This window comes from Chionomys nivalis, chromosome 19 (genome assembly GCF_950005125.1).
Source record: "Chionomys nivalis chromosome 19, mChiNiv1.1, whole genome shotgun sequence".
NCBI lineage: Eukaryota > Metazoa > Chordata > Mammalia > Rodentia > Cricetidae > Chionomys > Chionomys nivalis.
In genome coordinates this window covers 27,860,734-27,885,185 of record NC_080104.1, presented here as the reverse complement: position 1 = coordinate 27,885,185, position 24,452 = coordinate 27,860,734, and the positions used below count along the sequence as shown (strand labels likewise).

Genomic DNA, 24,452 nt, shown 5'->3' with positions numbered 1-24,452 from the left:
TTTCCCACACCTTTTTAATTAAATAATACAAAGCAACTGAGACCCAGGTAAGTGGGTTAACGTGGGCAATCCTAAGCGTCAGTGCCTATCAGTGTATGTGGGTAGATAGAATTTTGGGCAATGCTTGTGAGACATTCAGAACTGTAGTGTTCTAGGAAACTATGGTGCAGTGGGGCGGGAGGGGGATATCCGTTAGGGGGGCTCTTCACTGTATCATTGAGTGTGGCCATGTAAAGCAAGTTTCATAGAGTAAGAACATACAGGGATACTAAATTTAGGTATAATTAGCAGAACATGAGTCTATCAATCTCTAGACCTCATATTCAAAACAATATGACCTATTTTTGAAAATCAAAGCAGTATTTCTAATATAGCTGATTTGAAGACTTATGACAAATGAAAAGTAATGTATAAAATAGAAAAGAATATTTGTTCAATATTTGATTATTAGATGCCCAGGAAGGTATGATTAATAATTTCACTAGTTTTCTATGTATACACAAGTATTTACTTAACTGCTATTATACAGCACTTTTCTAAACTAATGGGACTTTAGAAATTTATCTTTTAAAAAAGAAATACACAGGTGAAAAAATTGAGACAGAAATCATCTACCTCTCCAACTGCAAAATTGAACACGGCTGTGCTTTCTGTTTTGTTTCTCTCCTTTGTGGTGTACTCTTTAAATTCTCCACATGAGTTCTGTGTAATTTCTAACCAAGAGCTCATGATTAAATAATGAGTAGGCAAAGTGACAACACCATTTTGATAACTTACATGTGCCTCTGAAACAGTACCACACACACTGAATGAACTCAGGGATCTCTCAGCATTCAAAGCGAGCCAGGGAAAGTGTGTTTCATAACTCTTTTAGCAATGTTGGCAAACAATATGGATTACATATGGAGTTCCAGGACTCCCTGGGTTATACATCATAGTTATATCTTAGGAAAATACACATGAAAGCAAAACACAAATATTGGTTGTTACTATATTCAACTAATTGATTACCAGATACTATTATGTATCTTCTAATTTTAAATAGTCAAAACTATGTCACCAATTTCCTTATAAGAGTCCCAGCAGGTTTACTGATTAAGAGATTCCTGTGTCTATAAAATAAATAAGCAATTCTCTACCTTAACTGGGGAACCATACTTAGTTCTGGGGCAGGATGTTTTGGGGAAATTGCCCCTGCTGTTTACCATTAGACCTGCACCCCTCTCACAGAATTATGCTAGATATTCCTCTGCAGCTTGTGACCTAAAACATATCAACACCTCATTATTTCTGGCATACACCTTGCATGCACACAGCTACCTTCACTCAGCCCTATGATGTGTTTAGAGGAAACCTGAACCGCACAGCAATTGACAATAGGCAGGATTGATTATTAGCCATGTTAACAGAATGTCTTGAAAGGGTTGTATACATTATCAATGGATTCCATCTCCTGTACTTACTTGGTCTGTTTAAAGCAAACATTACCCTATGTAAAAAGCTAAAATCCCAATTGCCAACACGTAGACGTTTATACTAAGTAAAATTCTTGTTAAATCTTTCTCTTTGCCATAAAAAAAAAACTCTCTGAGACATTCAAAGACGTCTTATTTCTAAAATATTCATTCTTGAAATTAAGCTTTTGAGTCAAGGAGCATTGACCTGACTTCTACTGTAGAACACCATCAGGATTTTAATTATACTAATAGCAGTGACGCACATTGACTATGAGCAGATCCTCAGTCACACACCCTTCTACATACTAATGTGAACTTAATTTCAGCTAGGAGTTAGTACATCCGTGTCTCAGTGCCATTTCCTGGCAGCACACATGATCCATCCATGCTGTATGACATACTGTTAATACCTACCTGTGAACAAAATATGTAAATATGTAAATACTTCTCCAAAGATCACTTATACAGCAAGTGTCAGAGAATAGTTTCACAATTAGGTGAAGGTCGACGAGATATTAATGATGTATAAGCATTTACCACTCTCCAATTCTTCCAGAGTTTATTTCCAGGGCTACAAGGTTATGTGTGCCTAAAAAAATAAGCCGTAGGATACTAATGATTATCACTTCTGAGAAAAGAGTTTTAAAACGTGAGAAGAAAATTTTAAAATGGGAGTGTATATGTTGACCCCACACACTTTATCTAATTCTTAGGTGTGACATCTATGCTAAGAGAGTTGCTGTATGTGTTTTCCAATCTTTGGTGCATAATATTTAATTAAATATGATAAGAAACAGTTATACAAGTTTTTATTCTAACGTTTCTGATAAAATTGGATCAATATACCTGATTATCATACTTTATGGAGTCCTTAGGACAGATAACCATTTAATGTTAAGTGAAGCTTAAGTTTTGTCAAAGAAGACACATGTTCCTCCTAAGTGAAAGTACCAAATGGGTTCATGAATCAGTTTGTGGGAACTGTTCTCTAGAAGTTTAGACAAAGTAAATTATTCCATTTGAATCCTTTTGAATAGTGTCTATCATTATTGGCTTGAGTATGAGTAGCAGAATAAAAGCAAAACCAATAACATAAATCATGTGTGAAAGATTTTTAGTTAAGCTTTGAGCAATACAGATTTAAAGAATTCATGAGCATAGAGAGTAAGTGAGTAATTTCTCATTCTTGAGTTATATGCCCAATTGGATTCTAAAGTCATTCACTTTCTGAACGGAAATACCCTGTTTTATTTCTGTCTTAGTCATAAGATAAAGAAACATTATCATATAGGTACAATTATTGTTGACTTTTCTACAAATTGCCAAGTACTCTGTAAATTGTATAAATCACATTATAATAAAAATAGCAAAAATACCATTTCACTTAGGAATTGATTTTACAGATACAGCTGCAAAATCTACTCTCACTTTCCAACTTTCAATTGTCATTACATTTTTTTCCACGACAAAGAATATTCAAAGGAAGGCAAAATGTTCATGATGATAAATTATAATGATTAAATCATCTTAGGGTTGGAGTGATTCATGGAATGGAAAATTGAACGGATGTGCTAGAGCAATAACAAGAAGTCTCTTGTCACAGGGAAACTGAAGGACAGAAAACTGCAAAGGTAAGTTCTCATAAGCAATTTCAGTACTAATAGGAATTCTTAACATTTTTGAAAGAATTTGTGAAGAGAAAAATTTTCCCAACTCATTTTACTATGCTTAGGATGACATGATTCTAAAGTCAGATTAGGACACACCATGAAAGAAAGCTGTGAGTCCATATACTTGAATACAGATGCAAACGTTTTCAACCAAATAATAGGATATTGAATCCAATAACACAGTGAAATATTTACAATGACTCAGTGACTTTCAATTCAGGGATTCAAGGATGACTCAGTATAACACTCCTTCAAATATATGGAAGAAGATGAGCATGCCCACTGTCCTAGTTTGGTTTCTGTTCCTGTCATAAAATAATGACCAGTACTAAACTGTTGGGGAAAAGTTCATTATATCCTTTAGGTTTGTGTCCATCATCACGGAAACCAGAACAAGAGGTAAAGCAGGAATCTGGAGTTACACTGGGGGATACGGCTTACTGGCTTGTAGTTTCTTTTTCTACACATCACAGGACCACCAGTCCAGGAGTGGTACTATATATCCCATGGGCGGTGCCATACCACATCATTTTTAATCAGGAAAATGCCGCATAAATGAGTCTACAGGATATCAGATGGAGGCAATCTCTCAACTGGTGTCCTTTTTTTCCAAAGGACCTCCTCTTGTGTCAAGCTGACTACAAAAATAATCAGCAGAGCTATTTTATATAACACTGAATTGTCAGGAAGATAGTTAAGTAACATATAAATTTTATATGCAAAAATTTTCAAAAGCTCTATCAAAAATATTAAGGCTAACAAACTAACAAAACTTGCAAAAATATTACTAATATAATGTATCAATATGGTTACTATATGAAAATTCTAAATGATATGAAATATGACAACAATAAAACAATCTATGAAAATACCTAGGGATAAACCTAATGAGAGCAAAATACCTATACAAAAAAATTAGAAAAGATTCATGAAATAAATTGAGACACATACATAATAAAGGACATACATCACAAGTTCAACGATCATTAAAAAGGGTCATGCTCTTGGAAACAATCTATAGATTTAACAAAATCTTCATCAAAATGCAAAGGACATTTTCCAGAGTATTAGAAAAATTAACCACAGAATTTATATCCAATAATCCTCAGTAAAAAGATCGAAGCTACAACTATGGAGATGGCTTAGTTTGTCAGGTCCTTGCCACAGAACTTCAAGTGAGCTTTGGAGAAGATTTTATATATTTTTGTTCACAGATATATAAGTATTAAACAGTATAAAAAAGAGTGAACACCAACAAGGCATGAGGTAATCAACTGCTAGGGAGGATGTGGAGAAAAGGGAACAAAAACAATGGTGTTAGTAGAATTTTAAATCAGTACAGTCATAATGGAAAAGAGTACAGAAAGTATTCAAAAAATGATGAATACAGTTATAATTTAGCCAAACAATTCTTCTTCTGAGTACATATGCAGAGGATATAAAATCAGCATTTTGGAGACACATAAAAACACATATTCAATGTAGAGTTGTTAGCAAAAGTTAAGGAAATATCTTAAGTGCCTATGAACTGGTGACGGTAAGAAAATGTGGTATGTATTAAAAATGAAATACCATTCAACTCTAAAGAATACAGATGCAGAAATTTTCAATAAAATACTTTTAAAGGGAATCCAAAAACACATCAAAATATCATTCACCATGGTCATGTAGGCTTCATTGCAAAGAAGTACAGATGTTCCAGAATATGTAAATCAATGAATGTAACCCACCATATAAACAATCTGAGAGACGAAAAAAATCACATGATCATTTCATTAGATGCAGAAAAGGCCTTTGGCAAAATCTAATACCTTTATGATAAAATTCCTGGATAGGGTGAGATAAAGGCGACATACCTCAACATACTAAAGGCAGTTAACAGGAAGATCATAGCCAGAATCAACTAAAATAAAGAGAAACTAAAAGAAGTTGCACTAAAATCAGGAACAAGACAAGGTTGTTCAGTCTCTCCATACCTGTTCATTATAGTGCTTGAAGTTCTCGCTAGACAAATAAGACAACTGATGGAGATCAAGAAGATACACTCTCCTGCCTAGCTATTGGTCATTCAGTTTTTATTACATCAATCTCAGCAATACATCTTCACAGAGTGTACAAATATCCCTCAAAATGCTGACTCTAACCAAGCAAGTGAAAGACTTGTATGCTAAAACATTGAAGACATTGAGGAAGATATCAGAGCAAAGATTTCATGATGCTGGAGAGATGGCACATAATATCTATAATTTCAGTTTCAGGGAACCCAATGACCTTGGGTGACCTCTGCAGGCAACATACATGCAGGTGGTTCAAATAGAGGTGGAACAAATAGTCACACATGCAAAAAATTAAAATAAAATTACTGAGAGATTTTAACATTATTATTGATTATTTAGTAATTATTCAGTAAACACATATTAACAGGGATTTGATAAAGGCCTAGAAAAATAAAACATTGTATGCAAATATATACAGTAAATGTGTTCATTTATGCATATAAATACATTTGTAGTGATGTAGCATTTGCATTTTAATAAATAAAGCTTGCCTGAATATCAGAGAGTAAAAGAATCCCACTGGTCAGCCTTACAGCCCAGGCAGTGATGACACACCTTTAATCCCAGTAGCCACACTAGTTTGCCATAGAAATTGGGCAGTAGTGGTGCAATCCTTTAATCTCAGTGGTGCACACCTTTAATCCTAACTCTGGAGAGGAATAAAAGATGGGAGAAGACAGCTCTCAGATACAGTCTCATTCTGAGATTCCTGCAGACAGGATCGCCATTTCAGACTGAGGTAGTGGTAAGAGCCAGTGACTGACTGTTTTGTTTTTCTGACCTTCAGGTTGAACTCCAATATCTGTCTCTGGGTTTTTATTAATCATGTGACATATATTTATATAAATGTATTTGTACTATAAATATATTTACAATATATAACATTTATGTGCACATAAATTATTTTTACATTTACTACATATTTATATTTATTTACATATGAACACATATATAAAAATATCTTTCTGATACTTGTGGTATATATAAGGAGAAATGATTTTAAGACAATGATGTTTGAAGTATTCAAGAGCTAGTAATAATGAATCAGTGATACCCACTGAGAAAACCAAAGAGATGCTGACCTCAAATGGAGCCAGTGGTATAATTTTTAGTAAATGAGGCCGTCTCTGCAGTCCTAACCTGTGTCGTGGACAGAAAGCCTGCTCTATTCTTGTTCAAGTTTTATCTTTGAAAGATTAAGTCCTAGTAATAGTCAGCAAATCACAACAGACTGTTCAAATGTAACAAATGTATCTTCTCTTTATTTTTATATGAAGTAAATTTCTTTCTTTTATCTGCTTTCACTTTCTCAACACTGGAAGCAACAATAAAAGCCAAAGTGAACGAGAGTCACTTTTTCTCCATCCCTAATCTGCCTGGAAGCTTTGCTCAGACCCTGGCAGTGGTGATGTCCATCTGTCCTCTAGATTCATTGTAGGTCTATAAAAACTGCTTCAGAGAGGCCAAAAAGAAATTCTGGAATGGGCTAATTGGACTTTCCACCAAATCATGACAAATTGCTCTAATGACGACATTAACACATGGGAAAGAGAAACAAATTCATGATTCAAATATGAACTGAGGAAAAAACCTTTAAACATTTCCTTTAAAAGAATCATGACATTTTCAATTCATTGGACTGTCAGATGAGAAAAATGTACTATTAATTGTCTTCTCTCTGAAGATGAATATCCTAAAATACTGCATTCTAATCGAGGGCTATCTTTGTCTAATAATTTGAGTGACTGAGTTGATACCTTTAAATCAAATGAACTAGAAGGGAAGTCCACAAAGTCAAGATTTACTGTATTCCCACATTTACTGCAGTGTTGATAAATTTTGAGGTGAATTTCTTTAAAGTTAAATTAAAATACTAAATTTAGCTAACAATTTACACTACAATATCTTTTCTTCTAAAAGTTAACAAGTAATGAAATAACAACACTTTCCAAGTGTGAGCATATTCAGAGCAGAACTTCATTTGGATTGTGAAATTATACAGGGCAAGGTCATAGCTATTTTAATACTTCAATTTATTTCCTATATTTGTGATTATAAAATCTTCATTCTCAGTACAAGTTACTGAAGGAACACAGTTTTATTCCATTGTTTATTAAACATAAAATGGAATTGGCCTAAAAGTCCAGCACATGGTCACAGTGCAAGCACTCGCCTTAAAAAAATAGCAACATCTCAATGAATCAAAATGTGGAAGGTTGTGGGTCTCCTATCATACATTAGATTATCATGCCTTCATAATTAAAAATTGGTGACATTAGAACAGAGCTTATATGTATAACGTAGTCACAACAGAAATATAAACCACATATGGTGAAAAACGTAATTGTCCATCTTTATAAATACAATGTTTCAATAAGTTTAGATTACAACCACAGAAATAAACTGTGTTCATGTCTTTGGGAACTCAAAACAAAAATGAGTAAATGAGATTAAACTATTTTAAGAAGGACAGGGTTTTAACTATTACTTACCCAAAAAGTATTTGGCTTTCTTCTTCCTAATTTAAAACTCATAGTAACTCAAATTATAGTGATGAAAGTTAAAAGAAAATAAGATCTAAATCTTATGCAAAAGATCCCTTGGCCTAGCAGTATTACAAATGTTTTATTAAAGTGGTTTTAGTTATGGTTTCAATAGCCCTCTAATGTTAATATCATTATTAGAGGCATTTTATATGTTGGAAATTAGAGGTAAAGTACTCTTTGTGGAATGGTATTATGTTGACCAATTTATAGGCAGCGCCGAGTTGTAACAATATCATTTCTTCCAATTTATAGTTTGCTCTAATTGCATTTAGTCCATGTTATTTTATGATATTCTGTGTATAGTTTTCAAGTTTTGCTGGGATGTATTCCTAATAATTTTTTTCTTATATAATTGAAAATAGTATGTTTCCCCATTTAAATATCTCTAATTTGAATAAAATATTAAAAAGCTAAAATTAGCCGGGCGATGGTGGCGCACGCCTTTAATTCCAGCACTTGGGAGGCAGAGGCAGGCGGATCTCTGTGAGTTCGAGACCAGCCTGGTCTACAGAGCAAGTTCCAGGACAGGCTCCAAAGCCACAGAGAAACCCTGTCTCGAAAAACCAAAAAAATAAAAAAAACAAACAAACAAATAAATAAATAAATAATAAAAAGCTAAAATTATCGGTTGATAGTTTGTCTTGAAATCTTGCTAACTAAAATAATCCTGGTGGCACAAGAGGGTGAACGTACAGTAACAGGAGGGGCTTCAATGTTCACCTACCACCCACCACAAACCGGTAGGGTGAAAGTGCATGAATTAGAAGCAGCTCTAGTTAATGAATCACCTGCACAGAGATGAGATGAAGACATTATTCATCTGCAGGTGAATATGGACCTGCAAGATGCCATTCTGCTAGAGGTCATAGCACCTTGGCTGTGTGGAATACTTTTGCATCAGCTTTACCTAGCCATCTGAGAGGAGGGAACCCATGCTGAGAAAATGCCCCCCATAAGGTTGGGCCATAGGCAGAAATGTAGAGCATTTTCTTAATTAATTATTGATGTGGGAGGGCACAGTCCATTGTGGGTGATGCCATTCCTGGGCGGGTGGCTCTGGGTTCGATCAGAAAGTAGGCTGAGCAAGCCATGAAGAGCAAGTAAGTAAGCTGCACTCCTTCCTCCATGGCCACTACACCAGCTACTGCCTCCAGTTCTTACACTGTTTAGTTCTGCCCTAACTTCCCTGCATGATGTACTGTAACATCAAACTGCAAGCTTAAATAAATCTTTTCCTCTCCACATTGTTTTGGCAGTGGTGTTTTTAATCACAGCAACAGTAACTATAAGTAGGAAATTGGTATATCTACAAAGTCTAGGCTTTGAACCATGTCACAGCCAATCAGCTGCCAGCAGGTGGAATGTTCCCTACTACATAATACCTCAAGGCATGTCCAGCCCAGGACAGACACTCTACCTGCTTTCATGAACAGAAATCAAACCAATAGCGATCCAAATATAGTGAACACAAATATTATTACAGATATTCTTTTCCCAATTATTTGTTTGTATTTATCCTAATTAAATTTCATAATGCATATTTCACGACATATGTTTGAGATACATATAATCAAACAATTCTCCTATATAACCAATAATGTTATCTGCTATAAAGACTTTATTCCTTTTTAATTTAGTATATACACACACATACACACACAAGAATCTAGGGAGTTTATGAAATAGTCGGTTTCCATATGGCATCCTAAAACTTCCTTTGGAAGTTATTGCTCCCAAACCTCCTCTTCTGATCCACTTACCTCCCTCTTCCCTCTTAACTTACTCAAGGATATGTACTAATACCAAAGATGTAGAGCTAGGAACGGCAGATGAGAGAGAATATGTGACTTTAGTTTTTCTTGGTCTAGGTTATCTCACTCAGTATGATCCTTTCTCTCCATCATGAATGTATTTCCTTCTGAGGTGTACACTAGAATCCTATTATGTACATGTACCACATCTTTGTTATTGCCAGGGGAAGGACCTCTAGGTTGCTTCCATTTCTTAGCTATTATGAATAGAGCAGCAATGAACATGGCCAACAAGTATCTGTAGAGTAGGATAGCAAGTCCTTTGGGCACATGCCAGAGAGTAGTATTGTTAATCATATTTATGTTTTGTGTAATTATTTTTAGCTTTCCTAGAGCTCTCCAAACTGATTTCCAGAAAGGCTTTACCATAAGCCTACAATCCCACCTATAGTGAATGAGGCTTCACTTTCCCTAGTATTTACTAAGGCTTTTGTTGGGGGCTGTTTTGTTGATATTTGCCCTTCCAGCTAGGATAAGATAACGCCTCAAAGTTGTCTTGCTTTGTATTTTCCTAAGTTTGGGGACTAGAAACATCTCTGATCCATTCCTCAGCCATTTGTTTTCCTCTTGGAAAATTCTCTGGTCCCAGGCCCATTTATTTTATTCTCCCTCCTCCCAGAATTCTTTATGTATTTTGAAGATTAATCTTCCTTCAGATACACAACTGGCAAAGATTCTCTCCTATTATTCTCCATTTTCATCTGTATTCTTCTTCATTCTTTATTTAAAATATAACTTATACAATATCGGTGCAGCAACTTCATTTCCTTGAGATTAGCATTATTCACACATGATTTTGTGTTCTATTAACCACTTGTGTTTCATGTCAATTTTTTTCTTTTAGGTTTCATATCATTTGATATTACCTGTTAACCCAATTTGATAATATCTGTCTTTTTATAGTCTTTCAAACCATTTACAAGTCATCTGGATATTAAAGGGAACAGATCTCATTCTTTCATTTCAATGGCTGCATATCTGTCACATTGTTTTTGTTCCCCTTTCTTCCTAAAGTTCAATGATTTGAATATTTGTGTGTTAGTATGTTTTAACTCCTTGACCTCTTTATTCAACTGACCAAAGTCCCTTTTTACATGCCTCATATATTTATAAATAATGAATGTGCCCTACTACTATTAATCCTATAATATTGGTTAAATCACATGTATTTTTAATAATTACATCATATCAGAATCCAAGAAGCTACTTTGAAATTGCATTTGGTTTCAATTCAGTTCCTGAATGTTTTACTAGAGATGATGCTAAGCCAGGGTAAACATGAAGGAGGAAACTTTGAAAGGTAAAAATGGAACACGATACAATGGTGAATTAAGGGGTACACTATATTACCCTGGCAAAAATTTCCCTGTTATTTCTTCATAAAAGCTAATCATTACACTGAAATACTTCACTGAAGGAGACTTTTAGTAGTCCATGTGAGTGAGTCAACGTGTCGACTCTGTCACTTCAGAAAAGATGAACTTATTTGCCTGGGATATGTTTGAAAGAATAGCGCATGATTTGGACAACTCAGAATATGAAGCTCAATTCATTTTGTTGGAGTCATATTCCACAGTTTCTCATTGCATAAACGGTCACACTTGTCTTTCTCCTGCAAACAACTGTTTTAATGCTTATGTTCTTTTGCCTGTCGGAGGCTATGCAAAAATAACTTACTGCAACCAACTTTACATCCTCACTGGGAAGTAAAGAAACCCATGGTTAGTGCTTTGTGCTAGAGACTAATGTAGAAAACTGGTGATAATTATCAACACAGTGATTTGCTTGCATCATTCGTCTATTTTTGATTATACGTTTAAGGTGAAATGTATGCATTATGATTATCAAGGAGAATGAAAAATTATTCTATAGTATTTTCAGTTTTGAATTTCTGAATTACATAAGGTACATAATACAGTATAATTTCTAATTTTTATAAGTATAGTCATTAAAAGTGATGAAACTTGCATTGTATCTATTTTTAAGGAAATTCAGTGTCTTCTTTCCATTCAGAGAAAGTCTAAAGATTCTCTGTCTTGAGAAAAATTATTAGAGGGAACATGAGAACTGAAAATAGGCAAGACTCCATTTATAACAATTTAAAAATTATCTAATTTGAAAAATAATAATGCAATTTGCAACGCCAGACAAAGAACCAAAATCTGCTTTGTATGATTTGTGTTTTATCCATGAAAACTAGTACTGAAGGATTATAATTTCCTCTATGAATAGAGAGTGTGTGAGGTTTTCTGTCTATTGAGATTGCATGCTTCCCTCATGATTAACTGCACTCCTCTGCTTCCCACTACACAGCACAACTACATTTCTACTGTCACCAATATGTCACCATAAATATATTAATATTACACATCTGTGTTTTTAGTTTGAAAAGCAGATGTAAGCTGGTAAAATTATGAAAAAATCACATATCATATGAAGCCTTGAAACATTTAACTTAGACAAGAATTTACTATTGATTATATAGAAACAAAATATAACATAATAATAAAAATAATTCTTTAATGAAACAAAAGGAAAGGAGAGCAAACTTTCTTTTGAAGGGGAATGGCTTTTGAGGAAAAACTGATGAGACTTGGAATACAGATGTAGGCTCTGGGGAGGATTCTTCCTTCCTTCCTTCCTTCCTTCCTTCCTTCCTTCCTTCCTTCCTTCCTTCCTTCCTTCCTTCCTTCCTTCCTTCCTTCTTTCCTCCCTCCCTTCCTTCCTTCCTTTCTTCCTTTCCTTGTTGAATCATGAAAACAAGAGCTTGCTTACTTCTCAGAGAAAAACTTAAAAGTTGAGTTTTTATTTTGTCAAAAAACTTTCATTAAATCAAATGTTTAAGGAAGAAATGCAGTGAAGATTTACCATATTCCTAAGGATCCTAGATATACAAACTTCTGAGTTTTCAACCTCTCTGAAACACAATGGCAAATCAAGAATGCCTGTTCAGCCTCTTTAGTAAATACAAAGTAAAACACTGTGCTGTCTTACTGAACAATAAATTCTTGGAAAATTAATTATAGATAATCTTAAAAGATTTATGAAGAAAATCGAGACAGCTTTACATAGTGATCTTTCTGATTTAATTTCCAATACTTGACACATATTTTGTTTCTTATTCTTTTTATTTTGATGAAACTTACAGTCATCCTCTTTACTTTGTTATGCAAGCATCTCATTTCTGTCTCATATTAAGCATTACACAAATTTCACAGAAAGACTGCATGAAAAATTCTGGATTATTATTTTACCAATGAGATGTATACCATATATATATATATTCTTACCAGCTCATATTTATTAATTACAGAACTTGAGTAATTTACACATTTTTCCTCTGGTAATGGTCAAAAAATTGATTACTGAGGGATCTGACAGTAGCTTTACAATTGAAGTAGCACTAAGACTTTGTTAAAATTAAATAGAAAGACATTAAACCATTCAAAGCCTCAATGAAATGATAAGTTTATAAGGTCAGGAAACTATCGAAGGAAGTTTAGCTTGGATGTCAAACAGAAAAACACGCAACATTGCAGGCTTATAAGGTATTATTACAATATATTCTTTTAAATTTCTTAGTAGTCCTTCTTTAAGAAAAATCTATTGATAATAAGATTAATAAAGCAATAATACTCAGATTAGCAAAGTAAAGTATATGTCAAATAATATTCATTTCCTAGCAGCTGTTGCACGTTCTAAGAAACAAGCCAGGCGTTTGGCCATGCATGCTTGTGAATGCCCACCACAATGGTAAGAAAGGCAGCCTGAGACTGAGGCGCGCTCTGGCTCTCTCGCACATCGAAATGGCTTGTGTGAATGCTTTGGCTTTCTCACTTCATTGCTAATACTGATATCATTATTTTGCTTATTGTTCAACTCAAAAATGCCCACTCAATACAAAAGTTTATTTGGTAAAATACATTGTTTTATTCAAAATTATTAGTAATGTAACTAGTCTTTTTCAAATGATGACATAAATAAGAAATTATGTAATCATTTCCTCTGGTGTTCCTAGAAATTAAAGGCAAATTTATCATAATATAAATAATTACAAAAGGTCCTATAACTTTATGTTGCTTAGAACATATTTTACCATGTTATGTAATAAATATTCAATCACCAATGCATTTATAATATATGTGAATTTTGAATTAATTAGGAAGGATTTAAGAATATTTGACAGAATTATCTTCTTAGAAATTATTACATAAGCCGGGCTATGGTGGCACATGCCTTTAATCCCAGCACTCGGGAGGCAGAGGCAGGCGGATCTCTGTGAGTTCGAGGCCAGCCTGGTCTACAAGAGCTAGTTCCAGGACCAGAACCAAAAAAGCTACGGAGAAACCCTGTCTCGAAAATAAAAAAAAAAAAGAAAAGAAATTATTACATATATAAATTTCCACTTTTCAGGAATTAGTATCTCAAATGCACTAGATGATTGGGGATTTACTGCTATTTAAACCAAAATAATACTATGAATACTTTTATCTCAATATACAATAGCAATGAAAAATTTATATTCATAATGCCAATCAATATGTTATTTTAGTAAATTTTAAGATCTACTAAAAGTGGGCTTTCTCCCATCCACATTAGCAAATCTATTGTAGTAGTCTTTGTTCCGCTCATCTTTAGGCAATCATGCTGGTGAGACTTTACGGGTGTAGCTTCTGACATTATTAACAGATAATACATCAAAGAAAACTCTCTGATCCTTAGGCTCTTACAATCTTCCCGCCTCCTCTTCCACAATGTCCCATGAACCTTAAGTGTTGTTTTTGTAGATATGTCCATTGAGACTTGACTTTACAACTCCACATTTTGATTGATTGGGGTCCTTAAAGAATGGCCAGCAACTAAAGAATGCTAAGAGCGAAGAAACAGTCATACTCATGGATGAGCGAACTCACTGACGCTTATCTAACATCTGAAAGTCAGCCTGAAGATGGTAACAGCTAATGAAAAGTGGAAATCATGCATTTGAAAGAGAGCAAGGAGAGGCATATGGGAGGGTTTGGAGGGAGAAAAGGGAATAGAGACGTACAGGAAAATAAAAATATTGACAGAATTATTAACGCTTATTTCCATTTTTACCAATTTATTATCTATTCTGTCTCTCAAGGTCCATAGAGTTAACTGAACATTACTGCAATAAATGAGTAATGACTTTGGCGGTAATATACAAAAAACATGATGTGGAGATGAGATTAAATGAGAAATGATTATTATGTAATAATATATTTTCACTACCCATAATCATCATTATTTAGGAAATATATGTGCCAGGTTTTTTGTTCCTGGGTAGATTCCTTCATATTACGTCCAATTCTATTTCCATCATCAAGTGGAATTATCCATTATCAACTCAAATAGACTATAACATACACGTGTACAAAGTACATAGTTGAAGCTATCCTTGGACTCCTGAGCTTTCTTGTGCCACAATTCCCAGCAATTTAGTGTAGTTCAGAAAACATAAATAACAAAAATTTCCCATATCTGAACCTATTTGAAGTCGTAACTTTGAAATTAAAATCATTCACCATATATCCACATTGTTGGCAAAATGCTTTATAACAGCAATTTATCAAGATAAGATAATTTGCACGTTAATCAGTCTGTCTAAATGAGAGATCATTAATCTTTGATGGTGATATTATAAACAAAATGACTTTGTTTAGTTATATAAATTTTGTTTATCATCTTTCTGAGCTGTTAATCAAAGAATCTAATTTCTCTGGGCTCTAAAGTGTTGGTGCTTTGGGCCTTTATTATTTCTTCATTCTATTTAACTGTAATCTTGTAACTTAATTTAATGTAATGTAAATACTCCCTGTGTTGTGGCAGTGCAGAATTTCTTGAAACAGTAACCCATTAAAGTATATTAAAAGTATTTATCATGAGCCTCATGAGTACCAATAACAGAGCGAATGGTAATGTGGCATACATAATTGGAAGAAATAATTCAGAAAATGTCTCACTATTTGTCTATGTAAAACAACCAGAACAATCACATTAAAATGAAAACTTATTTTTCTAAAAGTTCCTCAAAAAAGTACCCCAAAAGAAATACATTTCATGGGTTCTCTTTTCTTTACCAAGTGATGCTTCCCTCACTTACTGACATGTCTGTCATGGAGATGACTCAATAACCTCACGACATTATGCCTTTGTGGTAAGTTATGCAGAAAGGACTCAAGAGAGCCATCTTTCTTAAGTGCCTATGTTACTAATTTGTATAAAGCAGTAGTTTTCAACCTTCCTTGTGCTTCAAGCATTTAATAGAGTTCCTCATGTCATGGTGACCCCCAATGATAAAATTACTTTATTACTACTTCATGACTGTAATTTTGCTTCTGTTGTGGATTGTAATGTAAATATCTGATCCCCTAAGGGTAATGACCCACAGGTTGATAATTAGTGGTATAAAGGCTTTTATGTACAATGGTTAGTTAGGATAAATATAACATTCCTGGCCAATCTTTCTGAAATTTAGTTTTTATTGGAATATGAAGCTTTGACTAAAACTAAGTAAATTTTGCTAGGTATATGATATGCTCTTTATATGTAGTATGAAACCTTGAGTTTTTGTTCCAGACTATTTTTTCCCATGAGTAAGTTCAGTTTTCACCTTATTCTATGTCTGTGTTTTTATAATTCTTATTTGTTGGATGGTGTTTTATTGCATTTATATTCACTTATGGAGTTTAAGAAAGGACTACTCACTTAGAGAATAAGCAGACAAGTATATACATTTTTTTTCCTTTGCAATTAAAATTGTAAGAGATCAATGCTGGATGGCAGTAGTTTCTATAGGAACAATGTATTGTGGAACTTTAATTAGTTAAAATTTGTAAAATCATACAAAACATGTAATACCTCTTTTTATGACAATTGAATTCAATAAATAAATTGATTATTTAAACAATAAATTATAAAAATCAAATGTGTAATGGTAAATGAACATCTTTTATTTTGAAAGAAAGTCTCATCATCAACAATAGAGCACATATTATTTGGAAAATTATAAAGGATGGAGTGATCAGAGTTACCACCCTGTGACTAGAGGATTGGAACAATAAGCTATATACTCTCCTAAATCTCCAGAAGGGAGGTTTGAGAGGCTGGAGATTGACTCCTATGGCCAATGTGCTCATAATACTTCATGATGAAATGCTGTCTCAGTAAACCCTGAGGGTGATGCTTGGGAGAACTGTTAAGCTCAACACATTGGGATACCAGCAGGTGGCATGACAAAAGATGCACCATGACACCTGATTTCCTTTATCTGGATGTTGGTAATTGATCACATTTTACAGAAAACTAGTGATGTGGCAATTCTAGCCAATCACTGAACCTGGCAAGCTATAATTAGTGTTTTTACAACTACATCAGATTCAGTGATTGGCTAGGTCACATGGGGAGATAACACTTCTAACACCCAAAATGGGGAATAGTCTTGTGGTTCTGAGTGTTTAGTCTATAGGCACTCTGTTGATTATTGGCAGTTAGTACCAGAACTGAGTCAAATTATACTTTAACAAGTAGATGTCAGAGAACTGGGGGGTGGGATTGGTTCTCACATATCAGGAATCACAGAAAAGTTTGAGAATGATAGTATAAAAGAAATAATACCTCTTCATTTCAAAACAAAAATACTGTTTACTGTTCATTTCTTTTTGAACGTAAAATATAATTATATCATTTACTATAGAAAACATTGTAAACAAATTAACAAACAAAAGCCCACTGAATTTCGAAGAATATTGACCTTAGCAGAGTAAAGTATGCATAGGACTCAAGGCTATTATTAATATTTTTTTGGTATTGTCATTGTAATGAAAATAGGTTTGCAATAGACCATATGCATATAAACTGCTACAGCTGATCTGTTGTTGGTTTATTGGTAAGGTGAGAATACACTATCATTTTCTGTGGTGAGGAGATGTTATAATAAAAATATCTCTCAAATTCTAAGGCATTAGAAGTTAATAAGGCACCTTGAGGTCATTTAAGACTTAAGACTGCTATTCCACTATGTATTCAACCTGTCCGTCTAACCTGCTTTTAAGGAAAGAATACAGCAGTCAGTATGCTTGCCTTGATTTTCCCATGTAATTGACTTTTAAAATTAAAGTTATTGTATGTTTGTAACCGTAAGTTATGTATTCTTTCTTGCCCTTGACCCAGAACAATGAATGTGTAACATTTTCTGAAAGCAACAAATTTTCTAAAATCTATCATAAAGATCACATCATCTAGTTATGGAGGTTGGCTGATACACAACGATGTTCGTAGTACTGTTTGTTGTCTGGGTTGGTTGAGATTAGTTGGAGCCAGTGACTTAATTTCTTGTGAAACTCTTAAATTTTTCTGTAATGTATCCCATTCCTTCCCTATGTAATACTTTCAGTGAAGTTCAAGGAAAGAGAGAGCAAAGCCCTTTGTTAGGGACAGACCTTACCCACCCTCACACACCAAAAGACACACACAGACACTGAGACAGACTCACAACACAGCCTTTTTCAGACTGACACAGATTCAGACTCATGCAACAGACATACAGAAGAAAAACAACACAAGGAGCAAGAAGGTGAACATTTAAATCTGGACTTCTCCTTGGTTAAGTGATTCAAAGGGAAGTACTTTTATTTCTTTCCTTACTATGAAGCAGACATAATATTGGTAACTCAGAGTTAATTACTAATGTGTTTAATCCATAAGTGATTCTTATCACTTAAAAATTAGTGCTCAACTTTTAATGAAATTATTTGGTAGAGTCTATAAATTTGTCAATATCTTGGATAATTTATAAGATCCTATTCTTGGTGTCTAAGTAACACATTTTGAAAAAACAAAGATGGAGAAGAAATGATGTAAGTTCTGCTATTTTTCCTGTATCTTTAATTTTCTTTCTTCAACATAAAGCTTTTAGATTATTCAGGCAAGTGGATATGGAAAATCAAATTCTTATATCACTGAATTACACAGACCTTGAAAATTGACTGATCACAAATTACCTTATAATCTTCTTATGTATGGAAAGAGTTCTCATATTGTATAACTTTTACATACTAAGTATGCAATCATAATTCTTAAAGAATGCTTTGTAATATTAAATTGGCAAAAGATTATAAGCAAAATTTACGTAGTTGATCCAGTAAAATACTATGACTATGGCCAGAAAATGATTTTTAAACAAAAACACTGACCAGTGGCAATTACTGCTTTTCAGTAATCTTTCAAATAATTTTAAGGTGTTCTGTATTCATATAGTATCCTTTGATGAACTGTTTCACATATTTTTTATCCATATAAATTAAAACTATCATGAATTACAAAGTCCAAGATGCTTTTGAGTCAATGGTATTGTAGGAAACCAAGTTTAGAAGTTAATTTTGAATTCCCATCCAACAGGTCATAGAAGACAAGTGCTCTCTATATTAATTATCTAAGTATGCCATGAATAACCAAGTGGCTCATTAACATTCAGTCTCACTAACCCAGCACAAAGAAAAAGATTAGAAACCTAAGCTGCAAAGATAAAGCAAAGTGAATGTGGCGTATTAACAGATCTGTGGGTTGTCATATTAAACCCATCACCAACACTTCCACACGAAAAGCAATTGCCTGAGAAGCAAATCTCATGGATTATATCAACAGAGATAAGATTCTATTAATATTATATAGAGGTATTGCATTTTCCTTATTGAAGTGAATATTCATGTGGAGATATAATCACCTTACAAAGAAATAAGTTTGAGTGACAGAAAAAAAAGATATTTTCGTCTGAAACAAGTCCTATAACTTTCCCTAGTAACAAAAACTAAAATTAGAAACCCAACAAAAGACACACAGCAGATCTCACGAAAACAGTTCCCCTTTACAGTAGAGGAGAAGAGAAAGCAGAACATTGGAAAAGCCACCTATGATCGTCCCAACACTAAGCTGTCAGAGCTGTGAAGTAGGAAACCTGATTCAGCATAGAATGCAAGGGAGGAAAGATGATTTTTACCATCCCTCCTCTCCTGCTCTAGAAATTAGACAGGGAACTCGCAGCATCTGTTCTGAGTCTGATAGAATTCTTTTGTGAATACTCCCTAAAACAATGCAATTTACCATACTATCAATTCTAGAGTGTAATTCTTCAGAGAAGGTTAAATTTTCCTCTTGGTTATAGAGTTTTGAAAATGTCACCTCTAATTACAGGAAAATATCAGACAGTTCAGGAACCAGTTTGATATTCTATTTCAATTGAGGAAGATGGGCTTCATTTATCTGAGAAATCTGGTGTTTTTGACAAGGGAATTAAAACCATGAGTGTACCTTAGGATGAGGGTCTCCTTACACATGGAATTGCTGAGAAAGTGTTCTCTCAAAGCCTTGCTCAAAGATGATTACTCACAGATATAGAGATGAATACTTTGCATTGGTATGGATCTTGGCCTATTGATGCAAATTTAAGGTTGATTATTTTTAACACTGTATAAGTACTTCTGCTCTTGCTTAAGGTAGTATGCTTACACAAATCATTTAAAATGTAATGTATAATTAAAAATTACAGATTAATAGATAGGCATTTATAATAGACTTGTCATGTTAGGTTTTCTAGATATACGGAGATATATTTCAGTTGGATAGATAATCTTCAATACTTTAAAGACCTATGGAATATGGCATTTAAAATGCCTTAAGAACTTAGACATTTCATGACAGTGAGACATGTCTGCTTCTGACAGCACCAATGACTTCAGAGAGGTTGAAGGGCATTGAAGAAACTTGTTATGGAATTTACCTTCAGTGTGACAAGGCTAGCCATTTGGGCAAGAAACTGCTCTTGTCTGGACTGCTTGATGGTATGCTGTACAAACTGGTCATACAGGACCCACAGAAAAGTGACTGCTGAACTCGTCTAAAGAATGAGAGAATGTCCTTCAGGGTTCCTGCTTCATGAAAGAGTCTACCAGACATTTTTTGCAGGACACAGAAGAAAGTGACTGACAAACTGCCAATAAACAGGCTAAACAGTCCTTTAAATTTCATGCTTCATGGAAAAGTCTGCCAGATACTATGGGTTTGTAGGCTGAAGATAGATGTTCCAGTGTTGCAGAAGAACTTTGGGTGACTGTTCAGGCAGCGAGATGTCTCTGTCAATTCTAGAGTTGGAAGTTGCTTACAATACATTTCTTGTTAACTTAGGTAATATTATATCATTCTGGGGTCTTTGATGCAGTTGAAGTCAGATAGTTATAATTATAGTTTCCTTAGTTTTGATAAACGATAGATTAGATATGAAACTTTCCAGATTAAATAGACTAAAATATGTAACTAATTCTTGCTTGATATCTATTTTGTTATATGTAGTTTTACTATGCTAAAGTTAAAATCTTCCTTTTCATTTAGACAGAAAAGGGAAGAAGATGTGGAATACCCCCCTGTATACTGTGAATATGTTTTATTACAATTGGTTAATAAAGAAGCTACTTTTACCTATGGTATGGCAGAATAAAGGCAGGCAGGAAATCTGAACAGAGATGTATAGAGAGAGTAGGTGGAGTCAGGGAAACATCATGTAGCTGCCAACTTATGTTGGAAAGGATGTGAAGTCAAGGGAAGACTCCTCTACTGCTGGTGGGAGTGCCAACTCATACAGCCACTTTGGAAATAAGTATGGCCGTTTTGGAGAAAATTGGGCATTAATCTACCTTAAGGATCAGCAACACCACTCTTGGTCATATACTCAAAGGATACTCAATCATACCACTAGGATGTTTCCTCAACAAAGTTCATAACAGCATTATTTGTAATAATCAGAACCTGGATGGAACTAGAAAAATCCATCTTGATCCATCCTGAGTAAGATAAACCAGACTCAGAAAGACAAACACGGTATGTACTCACTCATAAGTGGATATTAGGTGTAAAGCAAAGGATAACCAGACTACAGTCCACAGCTCCAGAGAAATTAGGTAACAAGAGGGATGGACTCATGGATCTCCCTGGGAAGGGGAATTAGATGAGATCTCCTCAGTAATCTGGTAGTGAGGGAGGGTAGGTAGTAAAGGGGAGGGGATGGGAGATATGAAAATGAGAAAACAGGATGGTCGAGGGGGAAGGTGTGGAGTGGGAGAGCATTGAAAGAGATATCCTGATAGAGAAAGCCATCATAGAGTTAGAGAGAAACCTGGTGCTAGGGAAAGTCCCAAGAATCCACAAGGATGATCCCAGCTAAGACTCCTAGGAATAGTGGAGAGGGTGCCTGAACTGACTTGCCCCTGTACTCAGATTGGTGGATACCCCAACTATAATGATAGAGCCTTCATCCAATCACTGATGGAACCAGATGCAGAGATCCACAACCAAGCACCAGGCCAGGTTTCAGGAATTCAGTCGAAGAGAGAGAGGGGGCAATATATCAGCATGGAGGTCAATATCATAATGGAGAAATCTACAGAGACAGTTGAAGCAAGCTCAGGGAAAATGATGAACTCCAGACAACTGTGGAGCCTCTATGGGACCAAACTAGACCCTCTGTAAGTGGGAGACCGTGGTGAAATTTGGACTATCTGGGGGCCCTTAGCAGTAGTACTAAGATCTATCCCTAGTGCATGAGCTAGCTTGTTGGATCCGATTCCCTACTATGGGATGCCATGCTCTGCCTTAATGCAAAGGGGAGGGGCTTGGTACTGAACCAATTTAATGTGTCAGACTTTTTTGATGCCTCATGGGAACCTTTACCCATTGATAGGAGTGGATGGGAGTTGTCTGGGTGGAGGCAGAGGGGGACAGAAGGAAGAGAGGTAGGAGGGAGAACTGTGGTTGGAATATAAAATGAAACAAAAAACAAATAAATAAATTATAAAAAATATGATGGAGAATGAAAACAGCCATGCCTCTTTAGCCACACACATAGGCTTGCACACACTAATACGCACACACAGACACCCCCCCACACACTCCCACACAGAATAAAGCATCTTAACAAAGTTAGCATCTTTGGTTTGCAATTTGAACAATATTTATAGTTTTGTGTAATGATTCCTCATTATTTGTATACTGCAATATGTTTTAATTAGTTTTCTAACCCTATAGATTTCAATAGTGATGAAGTTAGAAAACCTCTTCTAAAAAGTCTACTCTTATCTCTAGCAACAGGAGGGTTTCCTGCAGAGTCCAGCTGCTGACAGAGCTGGGATGGACAGGAAGTGCTCTTCCAGCTTTTTGGCAAGTGCAGAATCTGGTGTAGATGGGGCCAAGCCTTGGCTGCAGGCTATGGGCTCCATCACCCCAGAAACTAAGTGGGTGCAGATGGTGGCAAACCTTGGTGGCAGGCTAAGGGCTCCATCACCCCCAAAAATTAAGTGTCCAGTTCATCTTTTCCAAAGTACACATTGTCTGTAATCAGTGGAGTGAGGATGGATTGTGGTGGTCTCAGAAATAAATCTCATCTAAACTTTCAGTTCATAGCAGCAAGATCATGACAGGGAACAGCAGCCTATTCGATTTCATGTCTTTCAAAAATTTGAATTATTTTGAATTATTTAATTTAAATAATTTAGATATGAAGTACATTTAAATTAATTTGAATTAACTTTTAGTTACCTATTTTAGGTTCATATAAATTACATTTAAATTAATTTAAAATAATTTTTGTTCTCTATTTTAGTTTTCATATTTTAAGAAATGTCAAGAGAAAACAGTACACCTATTTCTTCTTTTATTTTAATACCTTGATGTTAATCTACTAGCTAAAAGAAGTTGATATCATAAATCGAGTCTCCATCTTTTTGAGGACCCTCAGTTTCTCAGTTAACCAGAGGTCTCAGGCATATCAACACAAAGAATGGATTCTGTCTTCAGATTTCCTAAATTTAGGACTGATAAGATGTGTGTTGTGTGTGTGATAGTGTACTTGTAGGGCAGATAAATGAAAACAAACCACTGGCAGTCACCCTGCTAGTGTTGTGAAACAAAACCTGGTTGACCAATTTCAATTTTGACGTCCTAGGTTATCTTTAAACTAAAACTAGGTCCTAGTGAGATGCAGGTATGTGTTGCATTATCAAGTCATCTTTAAACTAAGTAGTAACAGTTATGATAAAAAAGTTTCTCCAAATTTTATTTTAGATTAATATTGACCATAATCTTCATAAAATACTTTAATAAAAATTCATATGACTAGATACTGTAACCATCAGCTCACCTCAGGAAGGATACATCTGCTCAGTATTCAGAAGTCACATTATTTGGCATCATGTATCCTCCTCTTCACTAGTTCGAGTGACAATACACTCTGATGAACTTGATTGAAGTAATCAGGATATTGGCAGTTTCACCAAAGAATGGAACGTCTCTTAATAATTTGAGAAAATAAGAATTTTGAGCATTAACAGAGCTTGAAACTGAAAAATATCCTTTTTTGTGTGTACATGTGAGGCAATATATATATATATATATATATATATATATATATATATATGTAACTTTCCTTTGTTATTCACAGAGAACTTGATTCTGTGTTTTTCATGCATGCTTAGCATTTTTGTTTCAAATTTGAAAACATTTACTTTAAAATTCTTTACTTTTTAGAATTTAGAGATGGCATGTGTCTTTTATCTTACTTTAAAAATGCCGACAGTATAAAACCAGCTTTACAGTACTCTTAGTATTCTGCCTGTTGGACTACCCAGATAAGGAATCTAATAATAGACTATAGGGATATAATCATTGATGTAAAGTAAATCTTCCAAATAAGTTTTATAATGTTCATACAAAAGGGAGGCACCAAAAGATGGACAACATTTTAAAACTAAATAAGATCATAAGGTCATAAGAAAATCAAGTGTACTTCTTCCATTGGCATTCAGGGTACTTTTTCTTTTTCTTTTTCTTTTTCTTTTCTTTCTTT

The 24,452-nt window shown here is 34.5% G+C and overlaps 1 protein-coding gene across 1 annotated transcript in view; it reads right to left on the bottom strand.

The window, feature by feature from the left end:
* Window positions 1-24,452, bottom strand: part of Khdrbs2 (KH RNA binding domain containing, signal transduction associated 2) — a 363,837-nt gene that overhangs the window by 205,669 nt on the left and 133,716 nt on the right. The gene's annotated exons all lie outside the window — the stretch shown is intronic.